The sequence below is a fragment of the Rousettus aegyptiacus genome, unplaced genomic scaffold (assembly GCF_014176215.1).
Source record: "Rousettus aegyptiacus isolate mRouAeg1 unplaced genomic scaffold, mRouAeg1.p scaffold_m13_p_7, whole genome shotgun sequence".
Classification (NCBI taxonomy): Eukaryota; Metazoa; Chordata; class Mammalia; order Chiroptera; family Pteropodidae; genus Rousettus; species Rousettus aegyptiacus.
Genome location: NW_023416310.1, coordinates 73,206,148 through 73,223,066, shown reverse-complemented (window position 1 = coordinate 73,223,066; position 16,919 = coordinate 73,206,148). Strand labels below are relative to the sequence as shown.

Sequence of the window (16,919 nt, the reverse complement as noted above, 5' to 3'; positions counted from 1 at the left end):
AAAGGCACACGGCCAGGTCCAAACCGAATGCCAGCCTCACTTCCCCTCCCCTCCCCCGTACGTCGGCCTCACACTCCACCCGCACCACGCCACTCACAGCCCCTTCATCTCTGCACCCAAAGGCCCTCGAATAGTCTGTTTCCTCTGTCTGAAATGCTCTCTACCTTCTGCCTGCCTGGAAATTCCCACTTAATCCTTGAAGGTCCAGTCCCAGCCCTCTCCGAGGCCTCCGCGCAGGCGGTGTTCACCGTCCTTCCCCACCCTTCACCGCACTCTACATGAGTGTTTCTCAATAGAGGCTAAAGAATAGAATGACCTGAGAATCGTCTTCAAAACCCAGTCACGCCCCCTCCTCACTCACCAGACATCCAGATGCAGTGGGTCTGGGGAGCACGCTGGTCAAGAGCACAGGCTTTGAGCCAGACAAAGAGTAAGTCCCTGCTCAGCTGTTGACCAGCTTTGTGACCTTGGCCAATGCACTTAAACTCCCTAAGGTTCTATTACCTCTGCAAAATGGGGACAGAAATAGGCAGGAATGATGAGCCGAGACAAAGCGTGTATAACATTTCATATAGGATCTGACACCTGGGAAGCAATGGACAAGTTCTAATTGTTATCTGAAAGGATCTCGATCGATTCTGACCCTGGCGGCCTATCCATTTCTTCCCCACCCCACCCACCTCCGAGTTGAGAATAAACACTGAGTATTTGTGAAATTGTGTTATGACCCATTGTTTCCATGTCTGTGTCTCTTACTAATGTGAAATTGTGGAAGGCAGGAGCTACGACTTGGTTCTAGATCCCCAGCACGCAGGACCAGGAAAGGTGTCATCTCCTACAAGCTGTGTGATCTTGGTCAGGTCGGTCTGCCTCTTCTGGCCTCGGATGTTTTTGATGCTGAGGAGAATAATACCTGCCCTATCAGGTTGTTATGAGTACCAAATGAGATGACGGATGTGGATGTGCTTCGCAGGGTGTGGAGAAGTGAGCTGTTGCTATGGTGTTCCATCCAGGGTGACAGGGAGCTGTGATTCAGGCCTGTCATCACACGGCCACACATCTGTGAGTCTCCGCTTCCTCTTCTCCCTTACTCCATGAAATATCAGTGTGGCCCTCTTTCTTGAAACATTCTTAGTCGACTTGTACCTAACAGAAGATTTCACAATGCCCTGAGAGAGAGACTTCGGATGAACACACTGCTGAGAGGGAGTTCCTCTCACTATGCTCATCACTGAGAACGCAGCAGTGAGCAAGGCAGACATGATCCTTATCCCGGATAGTTTCAACCTAGCCGAAGGAAAAGTCAATGGTAAATAAGTAAACATGTATATAAAATAATTTCAGAGAATAATAATTACTCAGAAAAAAATGCAGCGGGCAGGCAATGTTATGGCCTAATGGGGGGGGGGGCAATCATTAGACAGTGTGGTCATAGAAGGTGTCTTTAGGAGGTGACATTTGAGCCCAAATCCAAAGGACAAGAAGGGTTGAGCCATGTGGAGATTGAGGTCATGAGGTTCCCAAGTAGAGAAAACAGCAAAAAAAAAAAAAAAAAAAAAAAATTTATTTTAAAAAATTTTTGTACCAAGCAGCTTAGTACAAAATGGAGGTCGCTCGCTGTAGGTAGAATTACTGAGTCAGGAGATAGTTAGTCATGATGACACGGGAGGGTTCAGCGGGGACGCTGCCGCGTGGGGCTTGGCAGGCTGTGATTTCAAAAATATATAGAGATCAAATGAGCAATTGAATGAAGACGTTATTCGGACCTCTGCTTCTCGCATGCACATTCATTAAGCAGATGTAATTCAACATCTACTGCGTGTCATCATGCTAGGAGTGAAGGATACAGAGAAAAATAAAATACAGAACCAGTTTTATGAGCCCCGTAACCAAGGATATAGATGCACGGCAGAGGGCTGTAACGGAGAGGGAGCTTAGAGGAGGGAGTGATTGACAGTGCCTTAGGGATCAGGGAAATTTTCATTGAGACCGAGGATACTTTAACTAGAAGATAAAGCAAAAGTGATGAGGAAAAAAAAAAAAAAACATTCCAGCCAAAAGGAGCAGCAGGTGCTAAGGTACTGATATGAACCTACTAGGAATGAGTGGTCATCTGTCCTGCCAAGAACACAGCTGGAGAGGAGGGCTGGGTCTGCCTACTGAGAGACCAAAGACTTTGCATCTTATTATAGGTGCGTTATATAGAGAGAGGGGTTAGAATGCTCTCTCTAGGGCATGGGAGATGGTGGGCAGGAAGGAGGAATTTGAGGCAGTTAGAGCAGGGAGTGGAGTTTGCAACAAAGCAGGTACAAGACTTGCATTTAGTTATTGGAGAGGGAAGGAGAGAGATTTCCAAGACAGATGCCCTTTGTTCCTTAAGTAGCAAGCAGGACCCTAAGTCCTCAAACTTCAGGTAAGAACTGACTGCATGGGGAACTCCCCCACGTCTCCCCCCTGGTTTCACAGACACCTCTGCTGGCGCCTTCTCTCCTCCTGGTTGCCAGCCCCCGCCTCCTTTCTCAGGAAGCTTGGGTCTCCCTGGGAGCAGGTCTGCCCTTGGGGGAGGCCTCTCAGCTCTGTGCCCTGCAGCTGGGCTGACAATCAGCGGACAGAAGAGGGGCTCGGCACCCCCCGCATGCACATGTGCTAGCCCAGGCGGGAGGGAGCGCCTCCGCAGAGGAGTCCAGCAAGAGGGGGAGAGAGAGGCGCGCCAGAATCTCGGTCCCGGGCGCCCAGGTCGGCCGCGGAGGAGCTGCAGCCTCCAACAGGTTCGTAGAACGCGCGCTCGCTCCCCGCGGCTGAGGCGCCGCGTCCTCCGCCGAGCGGGTTCGCTGGAGAGACCCTGGCCACAGGCCCTGCGCCGCGGAGCTCGCCGAGGGAGGCTCCCCGGCCCTCCGCCCTGCTCCCGGCAGCTCTCCGCCGCCGCCGGCTCTTCCGGGGCGAGGCGGAGGGCGCCGCGGGCTCCCTCTCGCTTCAGCACCACCTCGGGGACAGCTCCCGCGGCCCCCCGGGTCCCGGCCGCGGGTCAGCACTGCAGAGGCGGACAGCGGCCGCCGGGCCGGCTCCTCGGCTCCCCGGGGCCGTGCTCAGCGCCACGGCCGCCCAGGACAGTCCCCTCGCCCCCGCGGGCGCCGCTCCCCGCGTCAGCACCGCGGCGGCGGACAGCGCTTGCCACCCGCCCGCTGGCTGGCGAGCCGCGAACAAAGCAGAGCCGAGGGGCTGCGGCCTCCCGCCGTGCTCGGGGGGTGGGCGTTTGCTTCGCTCGGGGGGATTTCGGCTTCCCGCACAGCAGCGTCAGGAGAGCTGGGGCAGGGGGCCTAGTCGCAGTCGCGCGCCTCTGGCTTGGGTCTGCAGTTCGCCAAGGCCTGGCCGTGCAATGGCGGGTCCCAGCTGGAAGTCGGAAAGCGGGTGGGAGGGGACACGGGCGCAGAGGGTCTCGGGCTCCAGCTGGGCGAGCTGGCCCTGAGCTAGGAGCAAGGTGTGCGCCACCCACTCCTCCTTCCGGACCCCCGCCTCCACCTAGCTCAGGACCACGGACTTTCAGGAGAGCCCGACACAGATGCCCCAGGCTAGCAGCTGCGATCACTGACTCTGGCTGTCTCCGGAACATCCCTAGAAAGTGTGAGGCTGAGTTCCGCGGGGGAGGGGGCCGAGGCACCGCAGGGAAGCCGCAGGAGCGGGCGGCCACAGGCTCCCCCTCCATCCTGCCCGGGTTTCTGCCCCTACCCCCAGAGCGAAGGTGCGAGGAAAGAGGAGGGTGGGGGGAGCCGCAGCAGGTCGTGAAGGAAGCCTGGCAACGAGCAAGGAAAGAGGCTGACGAAGTGTGAGAAGCCGAGAGCTTCCCAAACAAGGGCGCCAGTTCTGAGGTGGAAAACCAAACGTGGAAGAGGAAACCTTTTCTCTGTGAGCTGAAGCTGGGAGGGCCCCGGGTCACGTGACTCTTTGGAGCACTGCCCTGCTCACCAGGAGACTGCGCCTAGGGGGCAGAGGTGATTTGCCTGAGGTCACCAAGCAATTTAGGAGCAGCATTGAGCCTTAAGCCCCGGCTCCCAAAATCCTGAGCCTGTTGTGTAACCCTCATAGAGAAGACTTTTAAAATCTCAGACTCAGGGAGCAGAGCCGAGTGGTTTCCATGCCGAGTACAGGTCTCTCAGCTCCGTGGCTCGTTAGCACATGACCTTGGGCAAGGGGCCTTCTGAGAAGAGGGGTTACGATTGTTCATGTGTGGTGAAAATTTAATTAAAGATCAGTATCATAAGATTAGGGTAGCACCCGGCCCGCAGTCAGTGCTCGAAAAATGGGAGCAGCCGGTCCCGCTATTACTGCCTCTGTAAACATGTGCTGAGGACCTCTCGTGCGCCGGGCACTCACTGGCTGTGCGCTGGGGAGACAGGGAAGCGTCCTCAGGTGGACACGGACCAGCCGAGGAAGCTGAAAACAAAGCAGCTGCAAGATGAGGTGACGAGTGCTGTAACCGAGGTGTGTACGCCAGGCTGTGGGGGCGCACGTGCTGGGGTGTCGAAGGACAGTCGAAGAAGGGAGAGCTGTTTGGAAAGGCCCGAAGGTGTGAAATCACAGCCGCCGGGGTGGTGTCGCTGTACCCGAGGGTACTCGCATGGGGACTGCGAAACGAGAGTGGAGAGAAAGGCTGGAGCCAGTCTCCGCGGGGCCTTTTGTGGTGAAATGTTTCAAACATTTTTTTTTTTAAATAGATAAAAATATAGTATAACAAACCCCCATATCATCCAGCTTTAACAATTGGCCAATTTTGTTTCATCCATACCCACACCCACTCTCATCTCACACACACACACGCACACACACACACACACACACACACTTATTCTGAAGCAAACCCAAGACATCGTGTCATTTAGTGCAGAAGAGTTTTTAACATCAATAACAACTTCTGCCATTCAAATGTTATGCCATTAACTCAAATCATGCCTTTCCCTCCTGATCTCTTCTGAACATTCTCATCCCAAGCAGAAGGTCTTAAGAAAGGCCACGCTATGGTGACAAACCATGGGCATTAGAGAAACAATTTCAAGAAAGAAAGAAAAAAAAAAAAAGGTATATCAACCCTCGACAGGTTTTACCAAGCCAGGCTGTTTATCTCTACTACCTACACTGTGGCCAGAGGCCAGCGATTATTTGCAAGGCTGACCAAAAGACAAATGAAGCCCTATAAAGAAAAAGAAAAAAGTGAGAACTTCACTTTCAAAGTAATCTGAGCCATACGCTCATAGGGATAGAAGGCTTGAAATCAAGGAAATTGTTGGTTTGGAAATCACCTAACCCAATAGCCATGTTTTACAGATGAGAAAGGCAAAGGTCAGAAATGGAGAGAAATTTACCCAGAGTTCCACAGTGCTGAGACCAGAGCCGAGACCCTTGAACTCACAATCTAGAGTTCTTTTCAGTCCACCACGTGCCTGGAAGATTAGACCTTAGCGTTTCTTGGCCCATAAACTCGGGATGCCATATCCTTTCCTGGAAGGGGAAGGGGGAAGTGGGGCAGCTGGTCTTGGAGACACCTTGACACCTTTCCCTTCCGTATCCTTTTGAAGAAAGTCGATGACGGAGGTACCTGTATTCCGGCCACTAAACAAATCTCCCAGCTGGCCCCGCGGTTCTCATGAGCAAAGGCTCTGCAGTCAGACAGCCAGACCTCATTTCCGTGGATTTCTGCCCATCCTGCTCGCCTCAGCCAGATGCCTCTTTTTCCCTATTTGCGCTGAATTTGCCTGCACCTGCCTCCCAGCCGCAGACCCACTCCTTGGAGGTGTCCCACGAGTCGCGTTTGGCCCAGGCCCTGGCAGGACTCAGAGCTCGCGTGCCTTTCTGGAGCATGAAGTGTCTCCTGGTACTGATGGAGCGTGTCGGCTGTGACGGGCATGTGTGTTTCCCTCGGGCTCCGGGCACTTTTCAAGTCAGCATTTTTGCTTTTCGGGGATGTCTCTGCCTGCAAAATGGGGAAGGCAGCGTCTCACAAGTTTCCCTGAGCCTTAGGTGGACAAATCGAAACATAGGGAAGGCGTTCTAAGCACCCCTGGTGAAGTCAGCGGAGAACGGTCTATAGAGCTGCCTTACTCCCGGGATTCCGAGTATAGTCAAGACATAGGAAGTTGATCAAGCTCGCGAATTTCAGCTTGTGAAATTATCCCAGTTTTTAGCCTAAGATGAGACTGATTTGTGTATTACATATTATATCATATCATATATCATATCGTATCACCTGGGCCTAGTTGAAGAGAAATAAGCAGACTCCCAAAGGGATATTGGTCAGCATCTACTCTTCCTCCAACACTCCTTGCGTGGCTATTCTGTGTCGGGCACTGTTCGGGGTGCTGACCGGGACGCCCCAGATCCCTGCTTCCCACGTGGCTTACAGGCTCAGGGTACACACAGTCACTGATAACGATTAAAAGGTAAATATGAAAGCATGGGAGCATACAGACAGACAGGGTAGGTCTGTCTGAAATGGTGACATGGAACGGGGGCCCGAATGACAAGAAGAAGTCAGGACGGAACATTCCAGGCAGAGGAAATGGCTCTGGCAGGGGCCCTAATGTGAGCAGGGACTGTCTGGGGACAGGCGCGAGGCCAGTGTGGCTGGAGCAGAGTGAGCGGGGCCGAGAGCGGCAGTAGATGAGGGTGAGGAGGAGGCAGGGGTCAGACCACACGGTGCCTTCTAGGCCATGGTCAGAAAATGGGACCTTATTCTAAATTCAATGAATTGTTACTAGATAGTTTTGAGCCAGGGAGTGACAAAACCTGGATTTGGTTTTAAAAGGTGTCTCTGGTTGCTGCGTGGATGATCTGGGATGCTGGGCTGGGCGCGGAGGGGCACGGAGGGTACGACACAGCCTCCCCCACCTGCCCAGGTGCTCGGTATCCAGCAGAGGAGACAAGACATGATCAGATCGGCATTACCCCGTGGGGAGGGCCGCCGTGCTGAGGGTGTGCACGGCGTCGTAGGAACACAGAGACCGGGAGACGTCATCCCGCCTGGGAGCCGTCAGGGAAGGCCGCACGGGAGTGGGCTGCTGCCTTGTCCCTGGTAAAGGAAGGAGAGAGGCCGGGGCAGACAGAGAGGAAGCCCAGCAACGGCGGGGCGCGTGGGCCGGAAGCCGGGCCGCCTGGGTTCAGAGCCCAGCCGCGCCACTTAGCAGCGGCGTGGACGCAGGCGCGTCCCTTCGCGCTCTGCGTCCCGGTATCCTCATCTTTAAAACGGAGACTATGAGAATCGTAATACTTATATTTCGAGGGGCTCCTGTGAGGATTAAACGAGTCAAAACTTGTGAAGTGCTTGGTGCCTAGCACTTGGAAAGTGACGTATCGGTTACATGGAGACGGAGCAAAACGCAGTGGGGGAGCAGGGAGCGTGCGCAGAGCCCGGCTCTGAGGGGCCTTGAAGCCCAGGCCAGAGATGCCCATCTTGCTCTGTAAGCAACTGGGGGCCATGAGAGGCTTTTAAGACGGGAGATCAGGGATGGAGAGGAAGCCGAAACCCAAAGGCCTGGAGAAGGAAGGCTCCTGCCCACAGCCACACAGCCGGTTACTGTCAGAACGCTGTGGTCTGGCCCCCCTGCCGGCCCGGTATTGCAGGGGGCCAAGGCAGTGCACATTTTGTTCCTGCATTGCCTCCTCGGGGTTAGAAGAGCACCCCCGGTGTTCTCAGTAAATAACTTAGGAATACATAGCTGAATCAGTGACCAAAAAGGGCAGGAAAAATCAGAAACTTTGAATCCTCAAGAAAGTCTCTGCATTTTGGACAGCGGTAAAACCGCTCTCAGGAAAATAAACCAAACGCCTAGAGATGTTGACTTGGGGACTCAAGACCTTCTGAACCCCAGCTTCTGTGACAAAAGGCCCTGCCGCCCACACTCCTCCAGACTCCCCCCCCCCCTCAGGCTACGACAAGCACTGCTGCATCAGGTTCAGGAGTTAATCTTGGTAAAGTGCCTGGAAGATGAAAACCGTTCCCCAGACGTTCGGCGGTAATTGCTGACGCGGAGAAAATGTATCTCGACATTGGCAAGAGGCAGGCCTTTGTGCTGCACAAAACCAGCCATTAGAATTCCCGTCTTGGACGCATCGGGAAGCCGTGGCAGCCAAGCAGGCAAGCGAGGTCTTACAGTTCAAGCGGCAGATGGCCAGGGACCCAGAGCAACTCCAGCCCAGCTTCCACGGGGCCGGGTGCCTGCTCGGAGCGAGGCGCGGGGCCAGGCATGCCTCCGAACCAGAAAGGACTTCCTGGCCGGGCGGCTTGGGGCAAGTCCCACCGTTTCTCTGAACCTCAAGTTCACGATCTATAAAATGGGGAAGAATACTGCCAGCCCCACGGGGTCATTTTGCTTTTGATTCTGACAACGTGGGGTTCGGGGGGTCATCCCACTTGACAAATGTGAAAGCTGAGGCCCCCGCCCGGTATGGCTCATTGGCCCCTGAGGTTGAGCACCTCAGATGGGCCACGCTGACGAATAAGACACGGTCTGCGCTCTCACTGAGCGCGCGTTCTCGTGGGGAGGCCGAACACAGTGCGTAAACAAATAATTTCATCAAGTCGTATAAGCGCTAGGAAAGAAAGAAAAGAGGGGTGTGTGCAAAGGAGAACAGGGGCTGTTCACGTGAGGCGGACAGGGGAGATGTCAGCAGACGGAAGCTGACGTCTGGATCGGAAGGAGCCGCTGGCCACAGGACAAGTATCCGGGCAGACAGTGCAGAGGTCCTGGGGTAGGAAGAAGCCTAACGAGTCTCAGAGACGAAGTGTGGGAGGGCGAAGGTGGTGGGGACCAGGGCAGAGGGGCTGAAGGGGCCGGAGCCGGGGAGGCCTTGACGGCTGGGCGAAGTGGAGGGTGTCGTCACAATCTAAACTGCGATTGAGTCACTTCCCTCAGTCGCCCCACTGGCAAGGGGCCTGATGGGCAAAGCCCAGGTCAGAGCGATCCCCTGGACCCCACTTTGGGCCCGTGAGTCCCTACTGCCATCTCTAGAGTAGGTCAGCCAACGGACAAGCACAGTGATGGGTTCCCCCGCTGGGACGCAAATCCGCTGGCTGGCCGGCTGCCGGGGGGGTGGGGGCGGGGGGGTGGGGGGAAGGCTGTACGCACGGCCGGCGGCACCTGACGCCGTCAGGCGGGTGGCGGGGAGCAGAGAAGACATAGGGCCAGCTGCAGCTGGGGTGACGCAAGGGAGAGAGGCATCTGCCTCAGATGCAGAATGCAGGGGATGCTAGAAACTCGGTCATCGAGGTAAACATTTGGCGCGATTTAATAAAACATTAATGCAAAAAAAAAAAAAAAACCATGATGAAAAAAATATCAAATTTTTCAAATAAAGACAGGATTCCAAAAAGACCAGGGCGAGGGTGAGGCGAAGGGGGTGAGTCACACCTGCGCGGCATCTAATCTTGACCCTGAGATGGTCCCCCAGTGGCAGGGGCGCTTCCGGGCCAGGGGCTGGTCCCACCCACCGGCCGCCGGCACTGGAGCTGCTCACTCAGGACAAACCGAAAGTAAGGAACGGGTCCCATCGGGGCCTCAGAGTCCGCCGCCCACCACGGCTGTGGGGACAGAAGCGCCACGCGGCCAGGAGGTGGCGCTTGGCCTGCGGTCAGTGTCAGTGGGACCAGGTCCAACCCTACCCCTAGTGCGCTGCGGGGCCCTGAGGAAGGCGCACGGCCCCTCCAGCCTCGGTTTCCCCATCGGCGACTCCAGGGCAAAGAAGACCACGTCTCAAGATGACACCCGACGTCCTCTAGCTCCTCAAAGGGTGGTCCGCAGGCCAGCAACATCAGCACCTCCTGGAGCTTATGAGAAATGCAGGATGTCGGCGGTGCCCCAGACCCCTGGACCGGAATCTGAACTTTAACCCTGGGACGGGCGTGCGCATCAAGGCTGAGACGCCGGTCAGTTCTTCGCGCACAGAGGATGGGCACTCAGTAAGCGCTGCCCCTCCGCCCACCGAACCCTGAGTGACGGCCTGACTTCAAGCGAGAGGCAAGACCCGAGACCCTGAGACGGCCACCTGGCTAAATTCTAAATGGCCGCGTCGTGAGGCCAAGGCGCCTGGAGGAGCCGCTTCTGTGTGAAACCACACGGGGCCTCGATCTGTTCCTCCGGAAAGTGGGAGTGAGAGCGAGCGCCTGGCACTGCGGCAAGGTGAAGAGGAAACAAGACGATGTGAGTGGAGCCCGCGGCCCAGTGCCCGGCCCGCAGTCGGCGTTCGGAAAATGCTCCCTGCTGCTGGCGGGGGCGAAGCCAGGACGGGGCTCCATGAACCACGCGGCGGAATGGGCGACCTCTCTGTAGCGCTTGATCGTTTACAAAGCACTTTCTTTAGACCATTTCGAATGACTCCGATAACACTTTGGGTGGGATAGCGTGAGATACACTCATTGTGCAGAGGGGAGAAAATCTAGGCTCAGAGAGGCGAAGTGACCTTGTCTGCGCCAAAGAGGGAAGAAGCCCCTGGAGTCCGGTGCTAAAACCTGTGCCAGCAACAGAGCACCCAAGCGGAAAGGTCAAGATGGACTGAGAGAATATGGGGTTCTAGAGACGGAGTTGTCCAGCCTCCTCATTTACAGAAGGGGAAACTGAGGCCCCGGAGGGGAAAAGACTCATCCAAGATCACTCAGATGGAGAGCCAGCCCTGGGTTCAGAACCCAGCTTGCTGGTCTCCCAGTTCAGAGTCCTGTCCAATGTCCGGACACACCTCCCTCCTCTGGCTGGCTAGCCTCCTCCGTCTGCATGCAGGGGGCCTGGGGGGCGGGGCCGGTTCCCTGGGCAGGTCTAGTGGACAGGAAGCGTCCCAGCTCCACCTTCCCTTGCAGGCCAATCAGAGGACGAGAGTACAAAAGCTGGCGTTGCCAAGGTGAGGGCTGCGAGGTTGCTAGGACACGGTTTGGGAGCAGTCAGGTGGCAGCGGAGGCCTTGGCTAGAGCCGGGGCTGGGGCAGAGACCAGGACCTGCCACCATGGCCATCTCCACTCTCCGCGCACCCTCCGAGCCACGAGGCTGAGTCTGATTCTCCTCTACCCCACAGCTCAGCCAGCACAAGTCCTGCTACCTGCTCCTCCCATCCTCCCACCCTGCCCTGTCCCAAGGAGTTCCCCAGAACACAAAGCCGAGCCCTGTTAACAGCCCACGCCCCTCTGAAGCCCCGTAACTGGCCCCGGCAACGTCCGTCTTTCTGCCCGAGGCTCCAGCCAAACCGCGTTCCCCACGCTTCCTCCATGCCCTGCAGATGCCGTGTCTTCTCCCCGGGGAGCCCTTCCAGCCCCTCGGCCCTCCCAGCTCCCAGAAGCGCCTTCGCAGGGAAGCCCTCCCCGCTGCCCCCTGGCGGTGTGGCACCTCTGAGCTGCGTCCACGTGGATGCCGCGCTGTTCCCCACGGTCCGCTTTCCTGTCTGCGTCCCCACGAGGCCGTGAGCTTTTTACAGCTCACTCCTGGAGCCAGACCGGGGTCCAGCTGTGCAAGCTCAAGACCGCTCCGAGCCTCCCTGAGATGAGGACCGTGACCGTGGCCTCGCCAGGCTAATGGGGGTGTTCGAGACCGTGGGTGTGAAGGGCCCGGCTCACTGCACGCACGCAGAAGTGCCCCCGAGCCCTGTCATTCGTGCTGACACCGCCAGCGCCCGGCACTGAGTGCTCGGCAGCGAGCGTGCGCTGACCGTGCTCACCGGCGGGAAGGATAGCCGCCCTCTGAACAGCACAAGTCCCGTTCGAGTGTAATAACTCTGATCGTTAACACTCCCGATTCCCACTAGCCTCCAGACCTGAGTCATCCTGACGCCCGCTCTTCCCGCCCTGTGTTCATTGAACAAAACGCAGTCAGTCCCTGCTCCATGCCAGGCGCCTTGATGGCTGTTTGGGCCTCAGCGGGAGGTCGACCTCAAACTCTTAACGGCACGGCCCACCTTCCTCGTCTTGCCTTCTTAAAGGTCGGCCTCCCGACCCAGGGCCCAGAGGACCCTGCCTGAGTCCAGGGTGGCTGCCATGTGCTCCAAGCGCCCCCCACCCCCCGGGCAGTCAGCAGGCTCTGCTCACGTGAACCCCCTCCTCAGCCCCGCACCTGGCCAGTCAGAAAGCAGTAACGTCCGCCCTGTCGCCAGCCCAGCTGCTGGCTTTGAATCAAACACCGTCAGCTCCCACGCCTGCCCTTCTCACTGCGGCCCCACCAGCGTTTGGAACACGGCCTGGCGCGGTCGGTCGGCCAGGCCTTCCCTCATCCGTTCCCTCGCTCTACACACAGTCATCAAGCCCTGCTAAGTGCCGGGGCCCTGCCTCGCCGAGCCCGTGCTGAGCAGTGGGATGGGGTGGAGGAGACTCTCTTAGGAAGCAATGGTGCCTGGGAGCAGCTGAGACCCGGGGCTTGGTGCTGGGCTCCCCAGGGTGGCCCAGGAAGCAACATGAAGGACTTCGCGTTGGCTCATTGGTTAGAACCCTGCTTCCCCGAACCATCTCTGGGCCAAACCCTCGGCCCCCACCTCTGTAAGCGAGATAAGAACCTTCGCTTCCTTCCGTCCGCCAGGAAGAGCAGGACTGCCGAGCGGAAGGGGAGGAAACAGCCAGGCTGCACGCTGGCCCCCAGGCCCACACGTCTCGGGCCTCGGCACCCTGCTGAGAGGCCCTGATGGGGCAGGGCGGGACAGGCAAGGACCGGAGGTTCTGATCTGGGTCCCCGTCCACGCCTGCGGGACACCGAGCAGGCCAGCCCCGCGCCTGCGGTCTCGCCCACGCGATGGGAGCGCGACGTGGACCTCGCTAATCCTGACGACGGCGGGACAGCTCACTCTCGGGCATCGCTCAGCCAACCAACAGCCCCGGGTGCCAGCTCGGTGTCAGGCCCTGGCCAAGGCTGTGGCAACAGGCGCGTCGGACCCAACCCCCCCCCCCCCGCCTTTCCGGGAAGGCCGGTGCCTCCCGCAGAAAGCAGGGGACGGTACCTGGAGCTCGAGGGCATCCGACGCAGTAGACAGTTTCGCAGACACCACCCGATTCGGCGCCACCGATGATAATGACAACAGGCACTTAGACGCCGCCTCACGGAGGAGGTCGGTGCTGTTGGCGGCCCCGTTTTACACACACGGACACTGAGGCTCAGAGAGATGTAACGGGCTCCCCCAAGCCGGAGTCCAAAGCCCGACGTGACTCACACAGTAAGTCCCACCCATCGGCCCCACCAGACGCCACGTGCGGGCCAGAGAGCAGTGTGGTCAGCGGTGCCTGACCTGGCGAGCGAGGCGGGCAGCTGCTGCCAGGAGAGCAGCGGACGTCCCCGTCCTGCCCGCCCCCGTGCTGGGGCCCGCAGCGGCGAGGGTCTGGGGTTCGGGGCCCGTTCAGGGAGCCCGCTCCCCCAGCTCTCTCCCCTCACCCCCAACGCTCTCTCTTCCCCTCCAGGAAGCTGTGCGTCTCTGGTATGCTCTCCGCTCTGCTCACTGGCTGAAGGCCCCCGCACCCCAGCTCGGCCAGGAAGCAAAGGTAAGGGAACCCCCGGCGGTGTTCATAACCCCCGACTCCTGGTGAACGGGTCATGATGACGTTTTCTCTCCACGATCGCCAAGAACACTCTTATGTGGGACTGAGATGGATCAATTAGACAATGTGGTGGAATGGGGTGAGCATGCATTTTTAGAGCTGTTTACGACAGAGGAGCACTTCCTGTGTGTTATCTTATTCAATGATGTCCCCCCCCCCAAAAAAAAGAAAAACAACTTTAGTTGGATATTATTATCCCCAGTTCACAGATGAGGAAACTAAAGTTCAGACGGGGGACAAGGACTTGCATTAAGACATAGAGCTGCTAGGTGGCTAAGCCCGAATTCGGTCCCACTCTTCCTTGTCTGTATCCCCAAGTGGATGCACCTTGCAGGTGCTTGGTACGTGTTTGACGAATGAATGAGTGAACTAAGGAAGCGCCCAAGATCAATGGCGGGGCAGAGCGGGGCTGGACCCTGGCTCCCTGGTCCCTCCCAGCTCCTATGCTCCCCCTGCTGAACTGTGGCTGGGCACCCCCCACGCCCCCGCCCCAGCGCCTCGAGCATCTCGAGCATCTCGAGCATCTGAGCGAGTATCTCTCGTGTGTGGCGTCCGCCGCCCCCTCCTGCTGCGGCGTGTGTGGCGTCCGCCGCCCCCTCCTGCTGCGGCCGGGCCCGGGAGGCTGAAGGCGGCGCGGGCAGCCGCAGTGCCGCCCCCCGGCGGCCCGCAGGCTCGGAGCACGGCCAGCGTGCCCGCGTCTCCATCGCCTCTTCCCCGCCACCCACTCCCAGCAATCCAGCGTGCGGAGTTGTAAACTTGTTTCTTTAAATAAACAGTCTTGAGTTTCGTACCAAATAGTCTTTTAAGAGGAGGGCCGTCTCCAGGCCACCTCGTATTTAGCATACAGTGAGCCACATATTTGCACAGAGAGAGAGTGTGTGTGGATGTAGAGATCGCTTGATCGCTATAGATATCGCTGCTCATCCAGATGGGAGCTATTTATGACGCTGAGTCACCCGTAGAGAACGCCACCGAGGGATTCCAGGCTGGGCTCCGAGCCCCACGGACCTCGTGGCTCTGCCTCATCCTCCCTGCTCGCAATGAGAGGGGATGGCCCCCCATCACAGCGCGGCGACAGAAGGGGACGTTTTGGCCTCAGGAAATGATAACCAGGTCCTGTTGCAAGCCGCCGTCCTCCACGCAGAGCGCCGCGCCCTTACGGGTCACCTAGGCAAGTCTGTTGTTCATCGTGCAGGAGGGAAAACCGAGACCCAGAGGGGGAAAGGACTCGCCCCGTGTGACACAGCCAGTCGGCGACGCCGCTGACCCTAGAGCTCCAATCTTCTGACCGCCGCCCCAGGCTCTTTCCCTTGCCGCCGCCACCTTCTTCGGTCTCATCCCGTGTCCTGCCATTTCCACCAACTGAGGAGCCTCCTGTCCTCTGAAAACTTGGGGGTGTCACTGAGCACTTCTTTGTTTGGGCTTCCGGAGAAGGGGGGTTGAGTCTGGCTGGTTCCGGTATCCCCCGTGCTTAATGCAGGACCTGCATGCGTTGGCGCTCGATGCATGTCCACCAGGTGTTACATAAGACAGAACTCAGGACCACTTTCTGGGGAACCCTAGTTCTCCATTTGAAAAAGCACCCGTTTATTTCCCCCTTGTCTTTCTTGTCTCTAAGCCAGTTCTCTATCGATGCAAAAATAGACTCCCTCCCACTCACCACCCACCTCTGCCCAACTCTATAATGAATCGATTTTATTAATAGGCTTTGGGATAGGAACTTGACAAAGGTTCTTTGTGAGAGCCACCCTTTATCTCCCTATACAGTTCGCTTCTCAAAGAATTCTAATAAACCGGTCAGGTGGGATTTCACCTTATGTAAAATATTTAATCATCTATTATTCCCTTCCACATAGAATGTTTGCTTAAGCGTTTGGTGATCTCTATCCTTTATTATGGATTTTACCGAATTGTCCTCAGAAAAGGTAGAATGAAATGGAAAGATCACGGGCTTTTGGAATTAGGGCTGGGTTGAATCCTAGCTGGCCACGTACTGGTTCTGCATTCACACTGATTGCTGTGAAAATTAAATGAGATGATTTCTATGAGGTGTCTGGCACATAATAAGTGCTCAGTGCAGGTTTGTGAATGAATGAATGAATGAATGAATGGCTCAGGACTCATATGAACTGAAGCAGATCCTAAAGGGTGAGGGGCAAATTGACTGCAGTCTGAAGTCTTGAAGAGAGACAACTCCAGGAGGGTAATATGAGAAGTCCTGGGGAGTGGACCCCAGGAATCAGGCTGCCGGATGGACTTTCTCCAGCCCCTTATGCAAAGGGTTCCTCAGCTCAAGGAAAAGTTTGAGTCTGGAACCTAAGTTCAAAACAGAAAACTCCATGAGAGTAAAGATCATGTGTTGTTATCTGTTAGATTCTATCCCTTCAAAAACTAGAGCTAGGCTCAGGGACTGTGGAGCAGACAAAGAGATGGATGCCCAGGAAGTATATGTTGAGTCGAGCTGACTTGGGTCGGCTTGACTTGGCTTGAATTGATTTGAGTTGTTTTGAATTTGCTAATGGACCCAACTCTCGGGCCTACCAAGGAGAAGCTTCCTGGAACTCAAGCTTAACTCGGATCTGCCCCAAAGCACAGGAGAGTGATGTTCTGGGGACATTTGGGGCTTTCAAAGGTGGGATTATCTCAGAGAGGACCAGGGCCATAGCCAGGACTGAGGAAAAAGCATGGTGATCTCGGCTCGGCTCGGTCAGGGGGTGCCAGAGAGCTGAATGGCCTTTAGGAATGTTTCAGACTCGCTGGGACTCTCTGCCAGGATTCTTCTGTATTTTTGGAGTGACAGATTCTTCTCTTCCTGGCAGAGAAGGGCTCTCTGGGGATACTCGCTTCAGTGGGGCATGGTCTCTAGGCTTGGGGGGGCGGGTCATGGACTCCACCATGAGGGCAGAGAGCAGACTGAGGCCAGAAGCCAGGCAGAGTCCCAACTGTCGATGCTGGCACAGTCAACAGTTGGTGTTCCTGTCCGACTGAGGATTTGGGGGTCTGACTCCGGACTTAGATCGGGCATTAGCTGCTGGAAGGAGCAGTGACCCAGGAACCACAGCGGGGAGAGTGGACAAGGCCCTCTGGCATGCCACCGTGAAGGGCAGCCAGAACCACTGGGGGCCCGTGACTGGCCCCATCTCAGGAAGCAACCGGGCGCCTGCGAGAGGCGGAGCTGAGGAGAGACGGCGAGGTTCAGTGAGCGGGACCTGTGCAGACACTTCTCGCATTAGGCCCTGTCTGCCTCCCGTGGTGGGTTTGGAACCCCTCGCGGGCACCGTGTCTAGCCCTTCTCGTGCCGTCTGAAAATCTCGGTACAGGGTAGACATCAGTGGACAGTGAATGAATAATGAGGGCAGAGGAAGGCTTACAATGC

The 16,919-nt window shown here is 56.9% G+C and overlaps 1 protein-coding gene across 1 annotated transcript in view; it reads left to right on the top strand.

The window, feature by feature from the left end:
• The first annotated feature begins 2,523 nt into the window (after nucleotides 1-2,523).
• The window catches only part of CPLX2 (complexin 2), a 70,967-nt gene continuing 56,571 nt past the window's right edge, over nucleotides 2,524-16,919 (top strand). Inside the window, exons 1-2 of the mRNA XM_016155141.2 lie at nucleotides 2,524-2,768; nucleotides 13,406-13,486. The gene's annotated coding sequence lies outside the window, so the exon portion shown is untranslated. The remainder of the gene's footprint in view (nucleotides 2,769-13,405; nucleotides 13,487-16,919) is intronic.